The sequence below is a fragment of the Neocloeon triangulifer genome, unplaced genomic scaffold (genome assembly GCF_031216515.1).
Source record: "Neocloeon triangulifer isolate White Clay Creek 2 clone unplaced genomic scaffold, ASM3121651v1 ptg000004l, whole genome shotgun sequence".
Lineage (NCBI taxonomy): Eukaryota > Metazoa > Arthropoda > Insecta > Ephemeroptera > Baetidae > Neocloeon > Neocloeon triangulifer.
The window spans coordinates 4761601-4774747 of NW_026775547.1; the positions used below are offsets into that span (position 1 = coordinate 4761601).

General features: G+C 36.8%; 1 protein-coding gene across 7 annotated transcripts in view; it reads left to right on the plus strand.

The window, feature by feature from the left end:
• Positions 1-275: 275 nt before the first annotated feature.
• The window catches only part of LOC132193523 (Ca(2+)/calmodulin-responsive adenylate cyclase), a 77754-nt gene continuing 64882 nt past the window's right edge, over positions 276-13147 (plus strand). For all 7 annotated transcript variants that reach the window (XM_059614242.1, XM_059614243.1, XM_059614241.1 and 4 more), the window contains exon 1: positions 276-599. The gene's annotated coding sequence lies outside the window, so the exon portion shown is untranslated. The remainder of the gene's footprint in view (positions 600-13147) is intronic.

The following is a 13147-nucleotide window of genomic DNA, read 5'->3' on the forward strand; positions in this document are numbered from 1 at the left end:
GCCGGTAAGTCACCAAAAAAATTAAATCAACTCTCCTTTGAACAAAAATAGCAAATGCAAAAACAATATAAAATTTTTAATCAATAAATTATGAAATTTAATTTTTTAGACGGAAAATAACTTTTAAAAATCATTAATTGAAACATTTAGAAACCGGTACGAAACAAATTCGCCTTCAGGGTTGTTGTTAAGGGCGGTGCTGCCATCTGCGGCGTGTTTTTCCGACTTTTTGGATGCAGGAAAAGGGGAGAGGGGCGATTGAACATGCTGCTGGCGACGAGGAGCCGCAAACAAACGTCTGCCGAGCTGCGAGGACGAGGAGGCTTCGTTCGACCGTACGAGACAAGTCTTTGGCCGCCTCATATCCTCCGTCTGTGTTGACATGAGAGTGGCCGAGTGACTGAATTCCGACCAAAACCGGTGTCGCAGAGGATTCGCGAGTGCTTTGTGAGTGTTGAAAGAGAGGAAGTTCGTGCAACACCGAGCAAAAACACGAAGGAATTTTTCCCACACACAAAGAAGTTCATAGTGAAGAAGAAGAAGTTTGCAGGAATTTTGAAACTCCAGCTGGTGCGAAGCAAAGGACCGTCGGCTTAAAGGTGAGAATGATTTAATTCATTGTTGAAATTCAGTTTTCAGGGTAAAATTTAAAAAAAAAATTCGAAATCAATTTGATTATTTTATTTTTTTAATTAAAAAAGAGGTTGAAAAATGAAGTTGCGGGGAATTTCATTACGTCTCAATGTAATTAATCAGACCGTTTTAATTAAAACCCCCTAATTTGTCAAGAAGCCGGTCGGCGTTTTTTTTTTTTTTACTTTGTTTTCATTCTCGGGAAAGATTTTCCAGTCGGAAACAATCAAAGGCCAATCAGGCGAAGAAAAATTGCCTGGGGTGCCGGGAATTAAGACAGACAATGGGTTCATCTTTCAACCCTTTTCCTCCGCCTTCCCCGCAGGGCTGATTGCGTTTTTTCTTCTCGGCCGCCAGCAGATTCCTCGTTCGACGCCTCGAGTGCGTGATAAATGAGAAGGGCTGCATTATTTTTTTCTCCATCCCTCTTCAAGGCCTCTCGGTGCACCATCGGAGGGTGCATTGATCCCGGCTTTCCGCCGCAGATGGGCCAAGCGTCTTGAATTTTAATGCCCGAAAGAGGGTTTCAATTTGGGGATCGGTGGCGAAACGTGCGGTTTTGCATCTAATTCGATTATGATCCCAGTCTGATCAGATCACAACAAAGTTCGAAAGCAGTTTTATTATTTACTTAATTAAGCGAATCTTAACTTGAATCTGCTGTAAAAATTCATTACACGTGATGAGGCAAAGTAATTGAGACTTTGAAATGAAAGACCAGACTTTTCTTCCGTAAAATCAACATTGCATTTTATTTTATTTCAGATGCTTGAATTATTCATTTAATACATATATTTTGTTTCTAGAATCAAGGCCAAAAAATAAACAAAAGTAAACAAAATGGAAATAAATGCAACTGATTGGCATTTCTGAATTCTTTAAAAATAGAAATCATTTGTTAAGAAGGGGACAATTTTGGCAATAATTATTTCCATTAAATATTATTTTTCTAATTTCATACAAGGTCCGCTCATCAGAAAATTTCGATTGTTGCCGAGCTCTCTGATTGGGTACAACTTTACTTGTACCCAATCAGAGAGCTCAAACAACAATCAAAACTTTTTTCGTTGTTGCTGATGCGCGGACCTTGATTTCATAGAATAAAAGGTCGTTATTTTAAGTAAAATTTTCATTTAAAAATTCTGACTAATTGGCTTTGATTGCAAAAACAGTTCATAATTTAAAAAATTTCATCTCTATAATGCTTTGCGAAAGATAATCTTTTGTATGTTTTCAATTTTTATGTGAGATCATCCAAATCAAACATTACTTTTTATCTGACCCATTTTTCAAGGTCAATTATATTTTTAGCGCTGGTGATTTCATCATGTTTGGGAAACTTTTATCTTATTTTTTTTATTTCTCCACATTTTTACATTTATATTTTTTGCTGCTTTTAAATTTGAATTTTGATTTGATTTTTTTCCATACTGATTGCAAGCAAGTTGAAACTTATAAAAAATAACTATTCTCACGTAATTTTACGAGGTGTTCGAGACCGGATTTTGCGTGATAAGCTCTTCCGATGGCAAACTTGTAGGTAATAATTGACTTTGGCAATCAAAACGGCGAAGAGCGCGCGCCCAATTTGTCTACGTTTCAGTGGCGCCAGCCAAGCCAGACACAAAGTGCACTCGGCCTTGTTTATTTAATTCTCGAGATGCCAAAATCGATAAAATTTTATTATTTCCTTTTGTCAGCGACCGTGTTTTTTTAGATAAATTAGTCGCCGTCGCAACCAAAACAGAGCAAGTGCCTATTTTTATAAAAAAGCGGCCGAGATTCTGCAGCGTTTTGCCGAGCGATTTCTTTTGATTCTGGTTGTTATTAAGAAGAAGAAGAAGAAAAAAAATAGAAGAAACGCTTTGGGGCTTCGCTTGGCAACAATACAATAGCAGTCGAGGCGCGCAGTTCATGCCTAATTCATCGAAAGAGCTCCTTTTATTTTCCCACGGATTTTTCATGCAAGATGATTGAGTTTGTTGCTCAAGTTTTTCCTTCTGTGCTCATTGTTATCATTTTCAAAAACAATAGAGTACATACAAGTTCTATAAAGTAATAAATTATTGGATTTTTTGATTTGAAACAGTCGAGTAATTCTAAAATAAAAGAAAGAGAATCCATCATTAGTAATTGAAATAAAAATTAAGATTTTTTATGAAAATTTTGTGTTGAAAATATGGGATTTTTACTTGGAATTAAAATTTGCAAAAATCTTATTAAAAATTATATAATATTTTTTACTTACATTTTGAATCTACCAAATTTATGTTCAACTTTTACTTTCTTTTTGTTTATTGTCCATTACATTGCACAAAGGTACACTGTTAAAAAAATCATGCACCGGCAAAATATGAAAATAAAATTAATCTATTTACATATAAAAAAAAATGCTGGGAAATGCATGAAATCAATAATTTATTATATTAATAAAAAGTATTTTGATTAAATTAAAAGTTACATCAATAAATTTATTTGAAAGTATTGAATTTAATTATTTAATTCGGCATTATACAAATAATTTCATTTGAAATAATTTGGACTTGTGGACAATTTAGAATCACAGATATTCTGCGGAGAAGATTGCGTGGAACCAGCACCGTACCAATTAACTCAGGGACCGACTGACTGTTCTCTGCTTTTTTCACCAAACGCAGCACAAATGACGAGGCAATGCTTGCACAACGTTCGGTGGCAAATCTAATTAGCGCGAGGCTTGATTTTCCGACGCCGCCACTTAAATTCGCGCTGCGGAACACATCGGGAAAGTGAGCGAGGCTTTTGTAGGGGGTACAGCCGAGTGCTCTGGTGTGTTATTTCATTATTAGCACTGCGGGGCCAGCGGCACGAAAGTTGGTGCGCTTCCCATAAAAGAGGCCATGCTGCGACCGACCGACCGGCAATGCACAGATCGATACACGCGGACTGGGTCGTAGACTCAGAGACGCCCTTTCAACCCCCGTCAACGTCTGCCAGATTTTGCCAAAATAAGAAGTGAAAAAATCAAGGTTGTTAATTTGAATAAAACTTGATAAATTTCATTTTAAATTCATAATTTTGACTGCGATTAAATATCTAAAATAAAAGAAAGTTATTAAGTTCAAATAGAGTATTTTGAGTTTAGAAGAAGAAAAAATAAATTAGTGTGGCAGATATTTTGGTATAATTAAATTTAAAATTTATCTAGGGAATAGCTTGGGTTCAAATTATCATGAAATAATATAAATTTAATTTATGAGGATATTAAAAATTTTGTTTATCTTTTCTGATGTTTTCCATTATAAATAATATTTTTTTTAAACCTGAATGATTCATTTCATTATTATTGTTGTTTATACGTCTATGGTGTTGAAATTCAATTAAAAAATAAATAAAGAAAAACAAGTTTGATTTGAAAAAAAAAATTGCATTGATTAGTCTTTCTCTCTCTGCGATATTTTTGAATATTTTACCACTTTAGTTTGTTTTGTTCGTGAATCGTGACGCACCTGGCGCAGACTCAAAATTTTGCATTTTGCCACTTTTATTGCTCAATCGTGAAATCGGACGAGGGCAGATGCTGTACCGGAGATTGACGGACGCACATCTGAATAGGAGTCACGTAATGTAAACACGCTGGCATGAATGAAAGGAAGACTGAATCGCGCAAACGAATGAGCTCCGCAGTCCGCTGTCCAAACAAAACAATAATAATAAAATGGCTCTTTTCATAAGAGGCTTACGTCATGCCGATGACCCCTGCCAGCAAACTCTTCAGATCGAGCGGAGGCGCAAAACTCCTTGGCGCGGCCAGAAGTAAAATAAACGCCTCAAATCAAACGGTTTAATTTTTCCCTGAACCATCTTGACTCAAAAAAAGATCCCATTATTGAATGCATAAAATAAATCATAAAGTAATAAAAACCGATTTCAATTCAAGGCTGAATATTGTTCCGAAATAAAAATAGGCACCGTAAAAATGTTGATATTCTTTGCCAAATGATTGTTTAAATTTTAAAATTAAATCTATCATTTAAAAATTAAAAAAAAAAAAAAACAATACAGAATAATACGTTTTTGTAAGCTATATAAAACAAAATTGTATCAGTTTAAATTAGGTTTTGATTTTTTTAATAAAGATTTGATAAATCATAGTGTTTCTAACAAAATAAACCATTGTAACTAGGGAGAATGAATAATTTTTGCGTAAATTTGATTGAAACGTTATGGAAAAAATTAAAATCTGAAAGAAATTATTCACATCGATTCACATTATATATAAAATTATTACAAATAATTTCTGCATTATTTTATACGAAATTTATATTTTTATGTCAGTGGAACATCATTTAATTTTTTATGCACAATTAATTATCATCATACGGATCAAACCGTTTAAATAATGGCAAAATTGACCGCTCCTCTCTTGGATTAGAGCTCGGCACGAAGCGAGCAGGAAGTCGGCTGCAGTAATGAGTTTGGATTTTTTGCACGTCGGCAAAAAGCACCGCGATGAGTCATAAAGTTTAATCAAACACCCAGTGGCCGCAATAATATTCCGCTCCCTAATCTCTCCTCGCGCAGTTTTGCAAGTGATAGCCGCAAATGAAACAAAAAACGGGCCAGGTGATTTATTCACTCTCGCTCTCTCCAGGCCGGTAATTGCAGCGTGCGGATTTTTTCCCCCGCCATGTTTAGCGCGGCATCCATCAACGCGCCCTTTAATTAACGAGCGTTTTAAAAATGAACCGGCGTAACTTTGTTCGCGCCCGATCTTGTTGTCCGCTTGCCAAGCGCTGCAGCTCGACTAATTCGGGCTATTTGTTTGACCCTTTGGCCCCGATCATCATCGAGAGTGGAAGGCAAAAGAGTGCTGCGGGATTCGGAAAGCAATAATTGGCCCTGATGATCATTAGTGGTCTCGCTCTGGTGAGGGTCAATTTAAACAACGTAGCGCATTCTTGCCCTGATTTTTATTCGAATTTATTGTTTCAACGTCAAACACTTTTCAATGGACCTTTTTATTCGGAACAGTGTAAACAAGGCTATATTTTGATAAAAGAAAAAAAATGACGAACATTTATAGAGATATTAAATTTTTTTACCGTTTTTCCTTGGATTTGATGAAGAGGGGGGAAATTTTTGATTTAAAAATTATCGAAATTATCTTTTACTCACCTCACAATAGATATTTGCAAGAAATCAAATAGTTTTTTTATTCTACTTTTAATTGATGAATCTGAACTCTATAGGTGTCAACTGAAAATTGAAAAAATGGAAAGTTTTGCAAAAGAACAAAACAAAAATTATGTCTGATTTCTATCATTAATTAAATAAATAAAATATAAATTTAAAATGAAAAAAAAAATTAATGTAATACACATTTTCAGTAGAATTTTACATTTTTCTTATATTTTAGGGACACAATTTAGATCTGCCAGTCAGAAGCCTTAACTTATTGTTAGGTAAAACTTTCAATAACAATAAGTATCCTTTAATTTTATACACAATTAACTAATTTAGCACATTCAACCAACCATTAAAAGCACTACTTTGAATTGAATGTTTTTTTTTACATCCACCTCTCTTCGTCATTCCTAGTTTGAAGGACGCCGCTCTTTTTCCTCTTGGAACGCAGGGCTAGATCGCAACAAAAAAGCTGCGAAAATTGGACGACAATTATCATTAAATTATATTTGTGGCGCCACTCGGCTTCTGTGGTCGTTCCCTAGGCCGGCTCGTTTTTGCGTTCACGCCTTTTCTCTTCGCATCTCCTCCGCGCAGCCGATGCTGCATCCATCTCGATTATTTTTCAAAAGGTGACCTTGGATTTCAACTCACGACTCGATTATTACTCTGGCTTCTTCTTCTGCTCGGCGCCTTCGCGAAGCAGGTACGCGAGACGAAAAAAGAAAACAAAATGCCTCGCGCGCATTTACATAAAAAGGGCAGACCGCGGCGTTCTAAAGCAAAAGAGAGGTTTCTTTTGATTTAAAATAAATTTTGGATGTTTTATTCAATATTTTTTTTTTATTCCAGGAGAAGGAATAATTTTGAAAATGAAAGGAAAATATATTATAATAGTGTTTTCTGAAAGGGCTCTTACAATTTATTTTGGTGCGGTGTAATTACGTCGTAAAATGTGGCAGGAATTTGTATCCATTTGAAGATAACAAATTAATATTTATGACGGTCGGATCCGCGCGGCACGAGATGACGTTGTTTGAAAATAAAAATCGCACCCATGTTATGCAAATGCGGAGCAGCCAAGCGCGTGTTTTGACGCAGCTCAATTCTCTTTTCTTTTTCACTTTTACAGTTTATTGTAGAGGAAATTGCAGTTCTGGAAAAGAACCACTTGGCTCTCCTGCATAAGGAGAAGGCGTTTTGATCCGCCGACCAATTTTATGCTGAATTAAGCAAGAGCAACATCGAAGGATGCTGCCGATGTGCGTCCATTGGTTCCGTGTGCTATTATTTTCACTGCAATAAAATAATGAGCCGACGTGAGCGAACAATGCGGCAGTTTGAGCCAAGGCCGAAATTACGCCCGTCGATCGGCTGGAACAATATAATCGAATAAAAAAATTATGTTCGCAAATTAAATGGGCCAGAATTTTGCAAAATATGTTGCGGATGCAAAGCTCTGACAATTGAAAAGGCATAACATAAATGAATTACGGTTTCATATTATAAAATATTTATTATTTTAAAAGTCTTTATTTTTCTTTCTGCATACATTAATAATATTATATTAATATTAAAACTTTTTTCTTTTTAATTCTAAATTTATTACTTCATTCATTAAAATTAAATATTGATGTTTGTATTGTTTCCGTTTTCAATTTTTAGGTTTGAGAATGCCAATAATTAAATAAATACAGGACCCTTGGCCTGTTTTCATTGTACAGTACAAATCATTTTAAATCAATCCTTCCGAATCCTTCTTGCTCAGTGTTTGTCGATCTGTGAAAACATTGATATTTCTAACTCTACTGCGTCAGTATATATAAAAATTTTACTAATTTAATTAATCACAATCTTACTTTAGGAATAGCGTACTTTGACATACCATATTTTATGTCAGTAAAGAAGCGTTGAAATTGGCTCGGTTTCCAAGTGGGTGCGACAAAAAGAATTATTCAAATGATTCGCCGAAGTTATTACTGTCCCTAGACCGTAATTTTGACGCAATTAAGCGTAGAGCAAATTTACACACACATCTTCTTCGCGGGTCTCGCAGCCAAGATTCGCGTCACGTGGATTTATTTATCTGCCGGCGCATTCACAAAAAAACGACTCCCGTCAGTCGTCCTCACGTATTTGGAAAAATACCTTTTTGGAGATGGTTGGTGTTTTTTATTGTTATTATTTTTTCACGTCTCGCACCGCGAAACACAAGAAGACAAGAATTATGGATGTGTCTATTTGCGCGAGTGAAAAAGTACCACATACTTTTTCTTCGGTGTTTGCCGAGGAAATAGCGACGCCGGTCTTATCGCCGCCGATGGGGGACGTGACAAATGTGCTCTTTGGTTATCGCGCCGTGTGCATGCTGCGGAGAGCATGCGGTGCTGCAAATCATTAATTCCGTGCGGGGGAGTGTCCCGCCAGGATTATGCTCCGCAGCAGATCAAACAAAAGGAACTCGCAAAACTGAACTTTTGAGCCGTTATGTACTTGTAGCTGATTTTTTTGTATGATCTACAGACAAGTTTGGTGATTTTTTTATTTCTTATTTTTCCAGGAAAAATTTGTTTTAAAATGAGAGAAAATGAACATTTAAAAAAATTTGGCATTGACTGCAAATTTTAAATTCTTTTGGGTTAATTTTCAACCTCCTTTTTATTTTATTTCCTCGAAATAAATTTAACTTTTGATCCACCATTATTTACACTTCTTGTGTTTGAAACTCGATTCTTGACACATCTCCGGGTTTCAAAAAGTTTCGTGTTTCCAAAACAAAAGTTTGTCTCTCTCTGCATAGACCTAAGCGGCCGGAGTACTCTTGTGATAAAATATTCCGTTTCAAGTTTTGGACTCAAAGGCAGGCGGAGAATTCAATTACCTGGGCTCACGTCGGGGCACGCAGAGAAGTTCCAAATAAAACGCTCTCGAATCACCTTGTGCGCGCACCGCACTCTCGCACTAAAGTAAACCACTTTCTGCCGCCACATGACCTTTAGTGACCCGTCTCCGATTCACTCTCGCACAAAAGCAGCGGACCACTCCCGTCCCGCAAATCTGCGTCCTCATCTTTTTCGCCATAGAGAGAAAGAAGAAAAGTTGACTATTTAAAGGTGACACTCCTCAAAAGAGATAGAACTGCTCCTATTTTATTGAAAAAAATAAAAACGCCCCAGATGAGATTTGATATTTTATTCAAATCGTTTCCGTCTCGAGTCAAAAACCTTGGCATGAAGCAGGAAAAAAATATGTCCCCATCTCCAAACGCAGCCTTTTAATAGGAGCTTTTAAGGAAGCAGAAAAGAAGGGGACGTATGTTTTTTTTTGAAGGGGTAATCTGGCCTGGTGCTCTCGGATTTCAAGCAACTCAGCCTTTTCCTTTGATGAATAATTTTAGAGATTAATTTTGCCAGAATTCGTTAAACAAGAAGTATCAAAAGTATCAGATGAAATTAAAAATTTGATTTGGTAAAAGTATTATTCATATTGCTGCTTCTTACATAGAATTTTTTACCAAGTGCTTTGATCTGCCTGGAATCGGTAAGAAGAAATAATAATTGTCAATTACTCAAGTTTTTAGTCTCTCTAATATCTCATCTCTCAGAATGAACATAAAAACTCATCTCGGCTGCTGGCAGTAAAGCTGTAGATATAATTAAAAGCAAGTTTTACTACCTCTTCATTTGCAGTATCAATATAGAAAAGCGACGGCGCCGTAAAACTTTTCTAAACTGCTCCTCGTCTCTCTCTCATCTGCAGCGATTTTAATTTGAAATAAAGGAAGAGTAATAATTGCTTCGGTACTTTCAACTCTCTGCAGCAATTTTCTGACTGGCAACTGTGACACCACTGGCCCATTTTTTGCACAATAATTGTCGTCCGCTTTGTCTTCTTCTCCATTCCACTTCATTACCGGAGAGCAATCGTGGAAAACTCCGACGGTGCGCGCCCCTTTTTAGCCGTCAGTTGAAATTTGGCTCTCGGCCAAGTGGTGGAAAACGAAAGGGTCCGAAAACCGGAGGACCCGGAGAAAGAAACGCGATAGTAACTCAGACATCGAAACTTATTGCACTCGCGCCCCACGCAATTTATCAAGGGCAGGTGGACGTTAATTTAATGCAGCGTGTAATTTATTTGGTGTGTGCGTGGAGTGCAGCAGGTAGCGATAAATTTCTATAATTCTGTCCGCTGGGGGCCAAAGGTGTGCGCTCATTTCGGAGGAAATGGCCACTTTTATGTATTATCGAGAAGCCGCAGCACGCCATCAAAACCGTTTCACGCTTCCCCCTATGCGAGTTGCACTCTGCCGAATAAAATGCACTTCACACGCACACCTATTAATCCCAGAAACTGGTTATTATTTTATTAATAGTTGATGATGGATCCTAAACGCATGCGAAGCCACAGACAAGGCGACTAAAGGGCTTGAAATCTACCCTATAATTTTAAAAGTGTTATTGCTTAATTCTTTCATATTTCAAATTTTTTTATTAAAAAAATTATTCCATTCCCTTCTTATTTTATGAGTAAATAATTCCATATTCAAACACTTGAAGACCAAAATTTATTTATTTTATAAATTTAATAATTTACATGCTGAATTGTTTCATTTTATTCTTTTACTTATTAATGGACCGCTATAATGATTTAATATTAAGATCACCAGCTCGTAATTGAATAGAATTGAAATAGAACCGAACATTGCCTTGCGTTTGAAGTGGAGAAAAACTTCCCCTGGCTTTTGGCGTCCTTGGTGTGCCGAACCTTGTCTCCTTCTATATCCGAGTCCGTCCTTGATGATGAAGAAGTGTCAAACACGGCCACTTGACACAGACCATGGTCACCACTGAGATGACGAATCTTTGATCCGCGCTTCCCAAAGGACCAGCCAAACATGAAAAGCTTTTTATCTTGATAAATATTTGATACCTGGACAAACTCAAAGACGCGGGCAAAGGAAAGCAGCTGCCGGCTAAGGCGCTTTTTCTTTTATTCTTTGCCCAATCAATATGAGTGGTCGGACGTGGGAAGGGGTGGTTGGTTTTTCATTCTCTTGCTCGCACCGTCTTCCTTTCTTACCGCAAACTTAAACATCGCGTGTGTCACACTAATGCAAAATGTTTGCTCACTTTCTTGCCTGCAGCCGCTCACTTGGATGCCCGCCCGGCGCAAATATTGAACTTTCTCAGGTGGAATAATAATATAATCCTGCTTGATAACAATAATGGCGAAGAAGAGGAAAATGCGCACAGCCATTCTTTCCGAAACAAATTATTCATGAGCGTCTTTTTGCTGAATGCGCAGCTGCCTCGATGTAATAATAATGCAACGGGCGGATTCCCACCGGAATGAAAGAAACGCGGGGGAGAACAAATGTAGGAGATGATTTAATTATCCAACTCTCAAATGCATTAAGTTGCTGTTGTGGGAACGATTGTTCCGGCCAAATAATGAACTTATGCTAATTAGCTTTTAAGCGTGCTGGGGTTGAGTAAATTCGCACAGATTTTTATACTCAATCAATTCAATTCCAACATTATGAATTGATGAAAAATAAATATAAATTTGGAATTAATTGAAGCAGAAAATAAGATTTTTATTTTAAATTTTCTAGTAATTATTTTTACAGAAATGAATAAAGTTAAAAAAAACAACTGGGAAAACACTTCCTAATTCATTAAAAAATTAATTGAGACTATACAAACTTTGCAAATATTTTCAGGGTTTCAGTCACTTTATTTTCTCACATTATAAAAATTCCATACAGATTATGAACTTTTTAAGTCAATTTAGAATCGGGAATCTACCAGAAAGTTTTGTACAAAAAAATTGCAGGACGGGGCATTTTTTTCAGAGTTAACAGTTATTTTGTTTTCTCAAATTATCAATTTATTTGGAGGAAAGTTTGCTTTTCGCAACAATTGCTCCGTCAACTGCGCAAATTCTCTTTAGACAGAAAAAATCTGCGCTGTGGCACATCTCTCTTGATTATGCCGCGTTTAGAGCAAACACACATACGAATACATTCCAACTTTCGTGCATGTTGTTGCCGTGAGCGCATATTACATGTCTGCGAAAAAACACACTCGCTGCCACCGCACTTTTTCAACGCCCATAAATATCAACTCTTTCCGAGTCTTAAAGCAGAAGCGAAACTTTTTGCACCGCAACTTGTGCACCATAATAAATTTTTACCTTGGCCTGTCAGTGCAGAAACGCCCCTTCAACCTCCCTGCCGTCATAATTATTCCTGCACACTTCGCTGGGATGCAATTCGGCATTTAATCGTTTTGGCTAAATAAAATGTGCAATTTACCGCCTCAAAGGCTATCATCAAACGTACATCTAAATGGCAGCTGGCTCAAGAAACCTTTGAAAATTTAGCAGTGGCCACAAGCCAAAAATTAATTACAAAATTCACAACACCCCCGCAGCGGTCAAGCAAAACTTCTGAGCACAGTGACAATAATTAGAACAGCTCGAGGCTTAAAGGTAAATGAATGCTCGCAGGCCGGCCGGCGTCACTGCTGAACAAGACAAACATGAATTGAATTAATCAAAACGTTGTGTTGTTTCGCGTACACAGCCGGTTGGTTAATAAATAGCGAGGTGTCTGCTGCTGGTGTACATGGTGTTTGAAGAGGCCTCCTAGCGATGTTCCGGCGGCTCATGTGTCTTGTTGGTCGAGTGAGACGGTCGGAAAGAGCAGTTTCAAGTGCACCCGCCGCGAGCTGACGTAACGCCTAAAACTTTTTTTAAGCGTGCATCAGCGCGAAGTTTGCTTTTTTCGCCACTAATGAGCGAAGAAGCGAAAAGGCGCCGAGGTCGAGTGGGTAATGTCGAGCTTCGAGGGCTGCCTGCGAACAGCCAAAAATCTTAATGAGAGCCTTCACGCTTGGCTATAATAGCAACAAAAAACCAATGTGAATAAAGGAGGAAATATTGAAGTATCTGCGAATAGGTTTTGTCGGGTTTTTTGAAATCAATTTCATCAACTTAAGTTGTTCAAATTAATTTGCGCATTTTAAGTCGACCCTCTATTTTTTCACGCAGCTTATATTAGACGTTCAAAATCACCACTAGAAGTCAACGTGATTGAAAAAAGAAAATGGAAAATAAATTGCATTTTGAAGTTATGAAATATAAAATTTAATGACAAAATTTTAACTGCTTATTAAATTTATTTTATTTTTATAAACAAAGATTTTTTTAATTAAATATGATATATTTATTTTTAATATATTATTGTTTTTTATTTTAAAATACAGGGAAATAATATATGAACTAATAAACGGCAACACCCTGAGCACGACTGATATGATTTTTAACTCTTCAAAATGCAAGAAAT